General features: G+C 58.0%; 2 non-coding genes and 1 pseudogene across 2 annotated transcripts; all 3 read left to right on the forward strand.

The window, feature by feature from the left end:
• The first annotated feature begins 3,262 nt into the window (after positions 1 to 3,262).
• LOC124773601 lies at positions 3,263 to 5,171 on the forward strand. The gene has a single exon (XR_007014843.1). It is a non-coding gene; the product is annotated as a small subunit ribosomal RNA (ribosomal RNA).
• A 352-nt stretch (positions 5,172 to 5,523) lies between these two features.
• LOC124773545 lies at positions 5,524 to 5,678 on the forward strand. Its single transcript, XR_007014789.1, has one exon. It is a non-coding gene; the product is annotated as a 5.8S ribosomal RNA (ribosomal RNA).
• A 188-nt stretch (positions 5,679 to 5,866) lies between these two features.
• The window catches only part of LOC124773750, a 7,961-nt pseudogene continuing 3,827 nt past the window's right edge, over positions 5,867 to 10,000 (forward strand).

The following is a 10,000-nucleotide window of genomic DNA, read 5'->3' on the forward strand; positions in this document are numbered from 1 at the left end:
TAGAATATCCCACCCTTTCGACATCCACCATTGCGCAGATAAGGCACCAACACCCACACATGTCCTATACAACGGTGCACCCAACATCACAATAGTACCTCCTGTCACAGCGCACAAACAATGACATGAGTCAAAGACACAGGTCTGACACAAGCATAGAATTGGAGCGCCGCCTCTAATAAGCCAAAGGTGCATCCTGACGTGACAAATCTCATCATGTCACAAGCATTCACTTACTATAATCACTATCAACGAACCTGCCGCCCCCGCCCCCGCCCCCCCCCCCCTACACCTTTCCTTACAACAACGTGTAACCTAACCTAACCTATGTTGTACCTTAACCTAACCTATGTTGTGCCTTAACCTAACCTATGTTGTGCCTTAACCTAACCTATGTTGTGCCTTAACCTAACCTATGTTGTGCCTTAACCTAACCTATGTTGTGCCTTAACCTAACCTATGTTGTGCCTTAACCTAACCTATGTTGTGCCTTAACCTAACCTATGTTGTGCCTTAACCTAACCTATGTTGTGTCTTAACCTAACCCATGTTGTACCCTAACCTAACCCATGTTGTCCCCTAACCTAACCCATGTTGTCCCCTAACCTAACCCATGTTGTCCCCTAACCTAACCCATGTTGTCCCCTAACCTAACCCATGTTGTCCCCTAACCTAACCCATGTTGTCCCCTAACCTAACCCATGTTGTCCCCTAACCTAACCCATGTTGTCCCCTAACCTAACCCATGTTGTCCCCTAACCTAACCCATGTTGTCCCCTAACCTAACCCATGTTGTCCCCTAACCTAACCCATGTTGTCCCCTAACCTAACCCATGTTGTCCCCTAACCTAACCCATGTTGTCCCCTAACCTAACCCATGTTGTCCCCTAACCTAACCCATGTTGTCCCCTAACCTAACCCATGTTGTCCCCTAACCTAACCCATGTTGTCCCCTAACCTAACCCATGTTGTCCCCTAACCTAACCCATGTTGTCCCCTAACCTAACCCATGTTGTCCCCTAACCTAACCCATGTTGTCCCCTAACCTAACCCACGTTGTCCCCTAACCTAACCCACGTTGTCCCCTAACCTAACCCACGTTGTCCCCTAACCTAACCCACGTTGTCCCCTAACCTAACCCACGTTGTGCCTTAACGTAACCCACGTTGTGCCTTAACGTAACCCACGTTGTGCCTTAACGTAACCCACGTTGTGCCTTAACGTAACCCACGTTGTGCCTTAACGTAACCCACGTTGTGCCTTAACGTAACCCACGTTGTGCCTTAACGTAACCCACGTTGTGCCTTAACGTAACCCACGTTGTGCCTTAACCTAACCCACGTTGTCCGCTAACGTAACCCACGTTGTCCGCTAACGTAACCCACGTTGTCCGCTAACGTAACCCACGTTGTCCGCTAACGTAACCCACGTTGTCCGCTAACGTAACCCACGTTGTCGCCTAAACCTGCTCTGTAATTGTTATACGACTCGTTCAATTAGTGTAGTGTTGCCCACCCGCAACCCTCGCAATATAGTTCGCTACTCGCACTGCCCGCTCCCCTGTGTATCGCTTCATGTTAAACACCTTGCAAGTCTTGCTGACTTTCCACATGCTCCTGCTGTACACTGTAATGTGGATGGCAGCAGGACGTACATGCCGCCCCCCGCCCCACCCCTCCCCACGTCCCCACCTTGCCCCCTGCCTTCGCAAGCTGGTTGGTGAGAAGTTTGCATGTTCAATGCCCTTCGCATGCGACGTACTCAGGCTACGTTGTGGTGCGGCCTGTGTCAACTGTCCGCTGATGTCGTACGCATAAACCACAATCTGTACTGCACATTCGTCCTTATGTACTGAATGATACATCGTGGCACATGTGTGACCGTACAACGACTGCGCCCAAAAACGGCGGACCATACAGTGCAAATATTGTGCACGCAGCTACGTGTCGTCTCCCTATGAGAGCTGGATTGCAGTGTGGTACGCCATAGAGACGTGTGGGAGGAACGGACGCCGTGGATGGCGATCAGCATGAGCTGTCTGTTGATGTATTCGGGCCTAGTCGTCTCTCCTCAAACACCGTGATAGCATGGTGCACCGCGTTCCATATCTGCGACATGCTACAGAGGCCGGTTGACAGTCGTTCGAGCAATGGACATCGCATACGTACGGGGGCCACCTTCCACGTATTGTCTAGGCGTGCACATTTTGTTGCGTGTATGTGGGCAGACGTAGTGTGGCGTGACACCTGACACAGGCATGCAATAATCGTTGAAGTTGCTAATGGCGATGGACGCCTACGTTTTCTGGTGAAGTTACGCAAATGAAGAAATGGTAACCCGTTGTGGTGCGGTTGTTCTCGCTAGGGGTGAATCGGTGATGGCGACGATAGGTTGAGGTACTAACCGGTTGTTCCAGCGATACCCACCATGCCGATGAAACTGAACGGCATCTGGGTGTGAAGCGATACGCGGCGGTGGCTGGGTGGGACCGTCCCCGGCCGGTGAGGGGGCGCCTCCCGGCGTGCTGGCCGCGCGGTGCGTGGGCGCACGCGCTACAGCCGGCTGGTGGGGGCGGCCAGTGGCAGGCGCGCCGGCCGACGGACGCGGCAGGCGTCGCAGCTGCGCGCCGGCGCACCCTGCGCGCGGCGCCGTGCGGCCAAAGTAGGTCCTCGCGGGCCCGGTGCGAAGCGCGGTGGACATCTTCAGTGTGCTGGTCCGATTGAGGACTGTGTGCGTTGAGGATGCGCCGCCGCCCGGCGCTCGGCGCCGCGACGCCGTCTGCTGCTCGGTCGCCCCAGCGGTTCTCGCTGGTGGTTTGTATCGCAGCTGTGCGGATGTGTTGGCGCGTGCGCTGTGCTGGGAGAGTTCGCTTCGGCACCCAAGTGGGGCTTTTGTCCTTCTGTGGCGCTGGCGTTGGAGCTGCCGGTCACCGTAGGTGGCGCGTGTTGTCTCCCGCCGGCAATGCCACGACAGCACGCTCCCGGGCCTCTGTCGGCAGCGGCAAGCTCAGTTGGGAGCACGGGTGGTCGCACCGAAAGCGTCTACTCGCCTAACTCCGGGCGATTGCGCCTCTCTCGAACCCGACCAAGTACTTGGGACGGCGCTGCGCGCCGCCGGGACCTGAGAGGGTTTCGAGGTGTATTGTGCAGGGGAGCTCAGCCTCCTCCTGTTTGCAGAATGATTGAGCGAACGCTTGCGTGTTCGCGCGGGCCCCCGGGACACACTCCCGGGCGGCCGGCTGCTCAGCTCTAGTTGACGCAGCTCCCTGGTTGATCCTGCCAGTAGTCATATGCTTGTCTCAAAGATTAAGCCATGCATGTCTCAGTACAAGCCGCATTAAGGTGAAACCGCGAATGGCTCATTAAATCAGTTATGGTTCCTTAGATCGTACCCACGTTACTTGGATAACTGTGGTAATTCTAGAGCTAATACATGCAAACAGAGTCCCGACCAGAGATGGAAGGGACGCTTTTATTAGATCAAAACCAATCGGTCGGCTCGTCCGGTCCGTTTGCCTTGGTGACTCTGAATAACTTTGGGCTGATCGCACGGTCCTCGTACCGGCGACGCATCTTTCAAATGTCTGCCTTATCAACTGTCGATGGTAGGTTCTGCGCCTACCATGGTTGTAACGGGTAACGGGGAATCAGGGTTCGATTCCGGAGAGGGAGCCTGAGAAACGGCTACCACATCCAAGGAAGGCAGCAGGCGCGCAAATTACCCACTCCCGGCACGGGGAGGTAGTGACGAAAAATAACGATACGGGACTCATCCGAGGCCCCGTAATCGGAATGAGTACACTTTAAATCCTTTAACGAGTATCTATTGGAGGGCAAGTCTGGTGCCAGCAGCCGCGGTAATTCCAGCTCCAATAGCGTATATTAAAGTTGTTGCGGTTAAAAAGCTCGTAGTTGGATTTGTGTCCCACGCTGTTGGTTCACCGCCCGTCGGTGTTTAACTGGCATGTATCGTGGGACGTCCTGCCGGTGGGGCGAGCCGAAGGCGTGCGACCGCCCCGTGCGTGCTCGTGCGTCCCGAGGCGGACCCCGTTGAAATCCTACCAGGGTGCTCTTTATTGAGTGTCTCGGTGGGCCGGCACGTTTACTTTGAACAAATTAGAGTGCTTAAAGCAGGCAAGCCCGCCTGAATACTGTGTGCATGGAATAATGGAATAGGACCTCGGTTCTATTTTGTTGGTTTTCGGAACCCGAGGTAATGATTAATAGGGACAGGCGGGGGCATTCGTATTGCGACGTTAGAGGTGAAATTCTTGGATCGTCGCAAGACGAACAGAAGCGAAAGCATTTGCCAAGTATGTTTTCATTAATCAAGAACGAAAGTTAGAGGTTCGAAGGCGATCAGATACCGCCCTAGTTCTAACCATAAACGATGCCAGCCAGCGATCCGCCGCAGTTCCTCCGATGACTCGGCGGGCAGCCTCCGGGAAACCAAAGCTTTTGGGTTCCGGGGGAAGTATGGTTGCAAAGCTGAAACTTAAAGGAATTGACGGAAGGGCACCACCAGGAGTGGAGCCTGCGGCTTAATTTGACTCAACACGGGAAACCTCACCAGGCCCGGACACCGGAAGGATTGACAGATTGATAGCTCTTTCTTGATTCGGTGGGTGGTGGTGCATGGCCGTTCTTAGTTGGTGGAGCGATTTGTCTGGTTAATTCCGATAACGAACGAGACTCTAGCCTGCTAACTAGTCGCGTGACATCCTTCGTGCTGTCAGCGATTACTTTTCTTCTTAGAGGGACAGGCGGCTTCTAGCCGCACGAGATTGAGCAATAACAGGTCTGTGATGCCCTTAGATGTTCTGGGCCGCACGCGCGCTACACTGAAGGAATCAGCGTGTCTTCCTAGGCCGAAATGTCGGGGTAACCCGCTGAACCTCCTTCGTGCTAGGGATTGGGGCTTGCAATTGTTCCCCATGAACGAGGAATTCCCAGTAAGCGCGAGTCATAAGCTCGCGTTGATTACGTCCCTGCCCTTTGTACACACCGCCCGTCGCTACTACCGATTGAATGATTTAGTGAGGTCTTCGGACTGGTACGCGGCATTGACTCTGTCGTTGCCGATGCTACCGGAAAGATGACCAAACTTGATCATTTAGAGGAAGTAAAAGTCGTAACAAGGTTTCCGTAGGTGAACCTGCGGAAGGATCATTACCGACTAGACTGCATGTCTTTCGATGTGCGTGTCGTGTCGCGCAACACGCTACCTGTACGGCTCGCCGTAGCCGTGCGCCGCGTGCGGAACCACGCGTGCCTCTCAAAACTAGCGGCAATGTTGTGTGGTACGAGCGCTGAAGCGCTGGAGCGGCTGGCCTGCGGCACCTGGCGCCTGGCGCCGGTTTTGAATGACTTTCGCCCGAGTGCCTGTCCGCTCCGGTGTGGAGCCGTACGACGCCCGTCGGCCGTGAGGCCGTTGGACACAGAACGCTGGAACAGGGGCCGCCACACGCCTCACTCCCGCCTATGCGACCGTCTCGAAAGAGACGGCGGAAACTTGAGAAAAGATCACCCAGGACGGTGGATCACTCGGCTCGTGGGTCGATGAAGAACGCAGCAAATTGCGCGTCGACATGTGAACTGCAGGACACATGAACATCGACGTTTCGAACGCACATTGCGGTCCATGGATTCCGTTCCCGGGCCACGTCTGGCTGAGGGTCGGCTACGTATACTGAAGCGCGCGGCGTTTGCCCCGCTTCGCAGACCTGGGAGTGTCGCGGCCGCCTGTGGGGCCGGCCGCGTCTCCTCAAACGTGCGATGCGCGCCCGTCGCCTGGCGGTTCGCATACCGGTACTTTCTCGGTAGCGTGCACAGCCGGCTGGCGGTGTGGCGTGCGACACCTCGTACAACGACCTCAGAGCAGGCGAGACTACCCGCTGAATTTAAGCATATTACTAAGCGGAGGAAAAGAAACTAACAAGGATTCCCCCAGTAGCGGCGAGCGAACAGGGAAGAGTCCAGCACCGAACCCCGCAGGCTGCCGCCTGTCGTGGCATGTGGTGTTTGGGAGGGTCCACTACCCCGACGCCTCGCGCCGAGCCCAAGTCCAACTTGAATGAGGCCACGGCCCGTAGAGGGTGCCAGGCCCGTAGCGGCCGGTGCGAGCGTCGGCGGGACCTCTCCTTCGAGTCGGGTTGCTTGAGAGTGCAGCTCCAAGTGGGTGGTAAACTCCATCTGAGACTAAATATGACCACGAGACCGATAGCGAACAAGTACCGTGAGGGAAAGTTGAAAAGAACTTTGAAGAGAGAGTTCAAAAGTACGTGAAACCGTTCTGGGGTAAACGTGAGAAGTCCGAAAGGTCGAACGGGTGAGATTCACGCCCATCCGGCCACTGGCCTCCGCCCTCGGCAGATGGGGCCGGCCGCCCGCGCGGAGCAATCCGCGGCGGGGTCGTGTCCGGTTGCCTTTCCACTCGCCGCGGGGTGGGGCCGTTCCGGTGTGCGGTGGGCCGCACTTCTCCCCTAGTAGGACGTCGCGACCCGCTGGGTGCCGGCCTACGGCCCGGGTGCGCAGCCTGTCCTTCCGCGGGCCTCGGTTCGCGTCTGTTGGGCAGAGCCCCGGTGTCCTGGCTGGCTGCCCGGCGGTATATCTGGAGGAGTCGATTCGCCCCTTTGGGCGCTCGGGCTCCCGGCAAGCGCGCGCGGTTCTTCCCGGATGACGGACCTACCTGGCCCGGCCCCGGACCCGCGCCGCTGTTGGCTCGGGATGCTCTCGGGCGGAATAATCGCTCCCGTCAGCGGCGCTTCAGCTTTGGACAATTTCACGACCCGTCTTGAAACACGGACCAAGGAGTCTAACATGTGCGCGAGTCATTGGGCTGTACGAAACCTAAAGGCGTAATGAAAGTGAAGGTCTCGCCTTGCGCGGGCCGAGGGAGGATGGGGCTTCCCCGCCCTTCACGGGGCGGCGGCCTCCGCACTCCCGGGGCGTCTCGTCCTCATTGCGAGGTGAGGCGCACCTAGAGCGTACACGTTGGGACCCGAAAGATGGTGAACTATGCCTGGCCAGGACGAAGTCAGGGGAAACCCTGATGGAGGTCCGTAGCGATTCTGACGTGCAAATCGATCGTCGGAGCTGGGTATAGGGGCGAAAGACTAATCGAACCATCTAGTAGCTGGTTCCCTCCGAAGTTTCCCTCAGGATAGCTGGTGCTCGTACGAGTCTCATCCGGTAAAGCGAATGATTAGAGGCCTTGGGGCCGAAACGACCTCAACCTATTCTCAAACTTTAAATGGGTGAGATCTCCGGCTTGCTTGATATGCTGAAGCCGCGAGCAAACGACTCGGATCGGAGTGCCAAGTGGGCCACTTTTGGTAAGCAGAACTGGCGCTGTGGGATGAACCAAACGCCGAGTTAAGGCGCCCGAATCGACGCTCATGGGAAACCATGAAAGGCGTTGGTTGCTTAAGACAGCAGGACGGTGGCCATGGAAGTCGGAATCCGCTAAGGAGTGTGTAACAACTCACCTGCCGAAGCAACTAGCCCTGAAAATGGATGGCGCTGAAGCGTCGTGCCTATACTCGGCCGTCAGTCTGGCAGTCATGGCCGGTCCTTGCGGCCGGCCGCGAAGCCCTGACGAGTAGGAGGGTCGCGGCGGTGGGCGCAGAAGGGTCTGGGCGTGAGCCTGCCTGGAGCCGCCGTCGGTGCAGATCTTGGTGGTAGTAGCAAATACTCCAGCGAGGCCCTGGAGGGCTGACGCGGAGAAGGGTTTCGTGTGAACAGCCGTTGCACACGAGTCAGTCGATCCTAAGCCCTAGGAGAAATCCGATGTTGATGGGGGCCGTCATAGCATGATGCGCTTTGTGCTGGCCCCCGTTGGGCGAAAGGGAATCCGGTTCCTATTCCGGAACCCGGCAGCGGAACCGATACAAGTCGGGCCCCTCTTTTAGAGATGCTCGTCGGGGTAACCCAAAAGGACCCGGAGACGCCGTCGGGAGATCGGGGAAGAGTTTTCTTTTCTGCATGAGCGTTCGAGTTCCCTGGAATCCTCTAGCAGGGAGATAGGGTTTGGAACGCGAAGAGCACCGCAGTTGCGGCGGTGTCCCGATCTTCCCCTCGGACCTTGAAAATCCGGGAGAGGGCCACGTGGAGGTGTCGCGCCGGTTCGTACCCATATCCGCAGCAGGTCTCCAAGGTGAAGAGCCTCTAGTCGATAGAATAATGTAGGTAAGGGAAGTCGGCAAATTGGATCCGTAACTTCGGGATAAGGATTGGCTCTGAGGATCGGGGCGTGTCGGGCTTGGTCGGGAAGTGGGTCAGCGCTAACGTGCCGGGCCTGGGCGAGGTGAGTGCCGTAGGGGTGCCGGTAAGTGCGGGCGTTTAGCGCGGGCGTGGTCTGCTCTCGCCGTTGGTCGGCCTCGTGCTGGCCGGCGGTGCAGGATGCGCGCGCCTGCGCGGCGTTCGCGCCCCGGTGCTTCAACCTGCGTGCAGGATCCGAGCTCGGTCCCGTGCCTTGGCCTCCCACGGATCTTCCTTGCTGCGAGGCCGCGTCCGCCTTAGCGTGCTCCTCCGGGGGCGCGCGGGTGCGCGGATTCTCTTCGGCCGCCATTCAACGATCAACTCAGAACTGGCACGGACTGGGGGAATCCGACTGTCTAATTAAAACAAAGCATTGCGATGGCCCTAGCGGGTGTTGACGCAATGTGATTTCTGCCCAGTGCTCTGAATGTCAACGTGAAGAAATTCAAGCAAGCGCGGGTAAACGGCGGGAGTAACTATGACTCTCTTAAGGTGGCCAAGTGGCGGCGGTGTGGCTGCATCCGGACTTGGCTTTTCGAAGTGCGGTCTTGATGTAGTCGTGCTGCTGCTGCGAGGTGCCTTCCTTGGGTTATAGTTACAGGGAGAGTGATGCGCATTACATGGGCCTAGCCCTCTTAGCCTCTCCTCTCCTGCGGTCTTCTCCCCTTCTCGTGGGCCCGCTGATTTTCGCAGAGTGGAAGACCGCACCAGGGGCTTGGGGGGGTTACCAGCCCCCCCCTCGCATTATCCCTTTATAGTTGGGGGCAGCCGACAAGAAACAAGAGATGGTGGCCCTTCCGCTGAAGGTGCCACCCCAGCTACCCCAGCACCTATCCGGCCAACCGGCCGTAACGAAAATGCGATAGTTTGTGTAGCTCCCTTTGCTTGCAGTGAGTGCCACCGCACTTTTACCACGAAGAACGGTCTCGGGGTCCATCGCCGCCGCCAACACCCTGCGGCCGCCAACGCTGAGATCGTGACGGAGAGGCATCGCGCGAGGTGGACGGAGGAAGAAGTCCTGTCGCTCGCCAAGGCAGAGGCCGAACTGTTCCTTGAGAGGGACGCCCGGTTCTTCTTTGTAAATCAAGAACTTACCAGGATGTTCCCCGACCGAACGCTTGAGGCAATCAAGTGCCGTCGGCGGCAAGCTGCCCACAAGCAGCTTGTCCGCCAATTCATGGAGGCACTTGAGATCGGTCGGGGCGAAGAGCCGGCGTCCCGCCGTGGAGCAGCGAGCTCGCTGCCTGACGCGGGCGAGGCCGCTGCGCCGCCCGTCGACGCAGCCGAGGACTTCGCGGCCGACACCACCGGGCCGCCGCCGGAGGGGCCGACTGACGCCGCCATCTGGGAGCATCTGGCGGGGCTACCTGCTTCCGCCCAGCGTTTCTCTGCCCTGGATCGAGTCATTGGTCTGGGGCGGGGCACGCCGCCCGATGTCATCCTGGGCATGCTCCCGGATGCCCTTGCGTCGGTCGGGTCCAGGGGGGAGAGGTCGATCACCAGGACACAGCGGCCGCGCCAATCATCCAAGCGGCCGCCTGCCGCCCCGCCGCTGCAGAAGCGCAAGCGGCGCCGCTGGGAATACGCGCGCACACAGGACGCCTTCCGTAGGTCGCGTGCACGTTGCGTGCGCGGCTTGCTGGACGGCACCCTGCTGCAGCCGCCACCCGACATCCCCGGTCTGCTGGACTTCTGGGCGGACCTCTTCACGAAGAAGCCGATCTCCACCGCCGGCTTCATCC

The sequence above is a fragment of the Schistocerca piceifrons genome, unplaced genomic scaffold (genome assembly GCF_021461385.2).
Source record: "Schistocerca piceifrons isolate TAMUIC-IGC-003096 unplaced genomic scaffold, iqSchPice1.1 HiC_scaffold_954, whole genome shotgun sequence".
NCBI lineage: Eukaryota > Metazoa > Arthropoda > Insecta > Orthoptera > Acrididae > Schistocerca > Schistocerca piceifrons.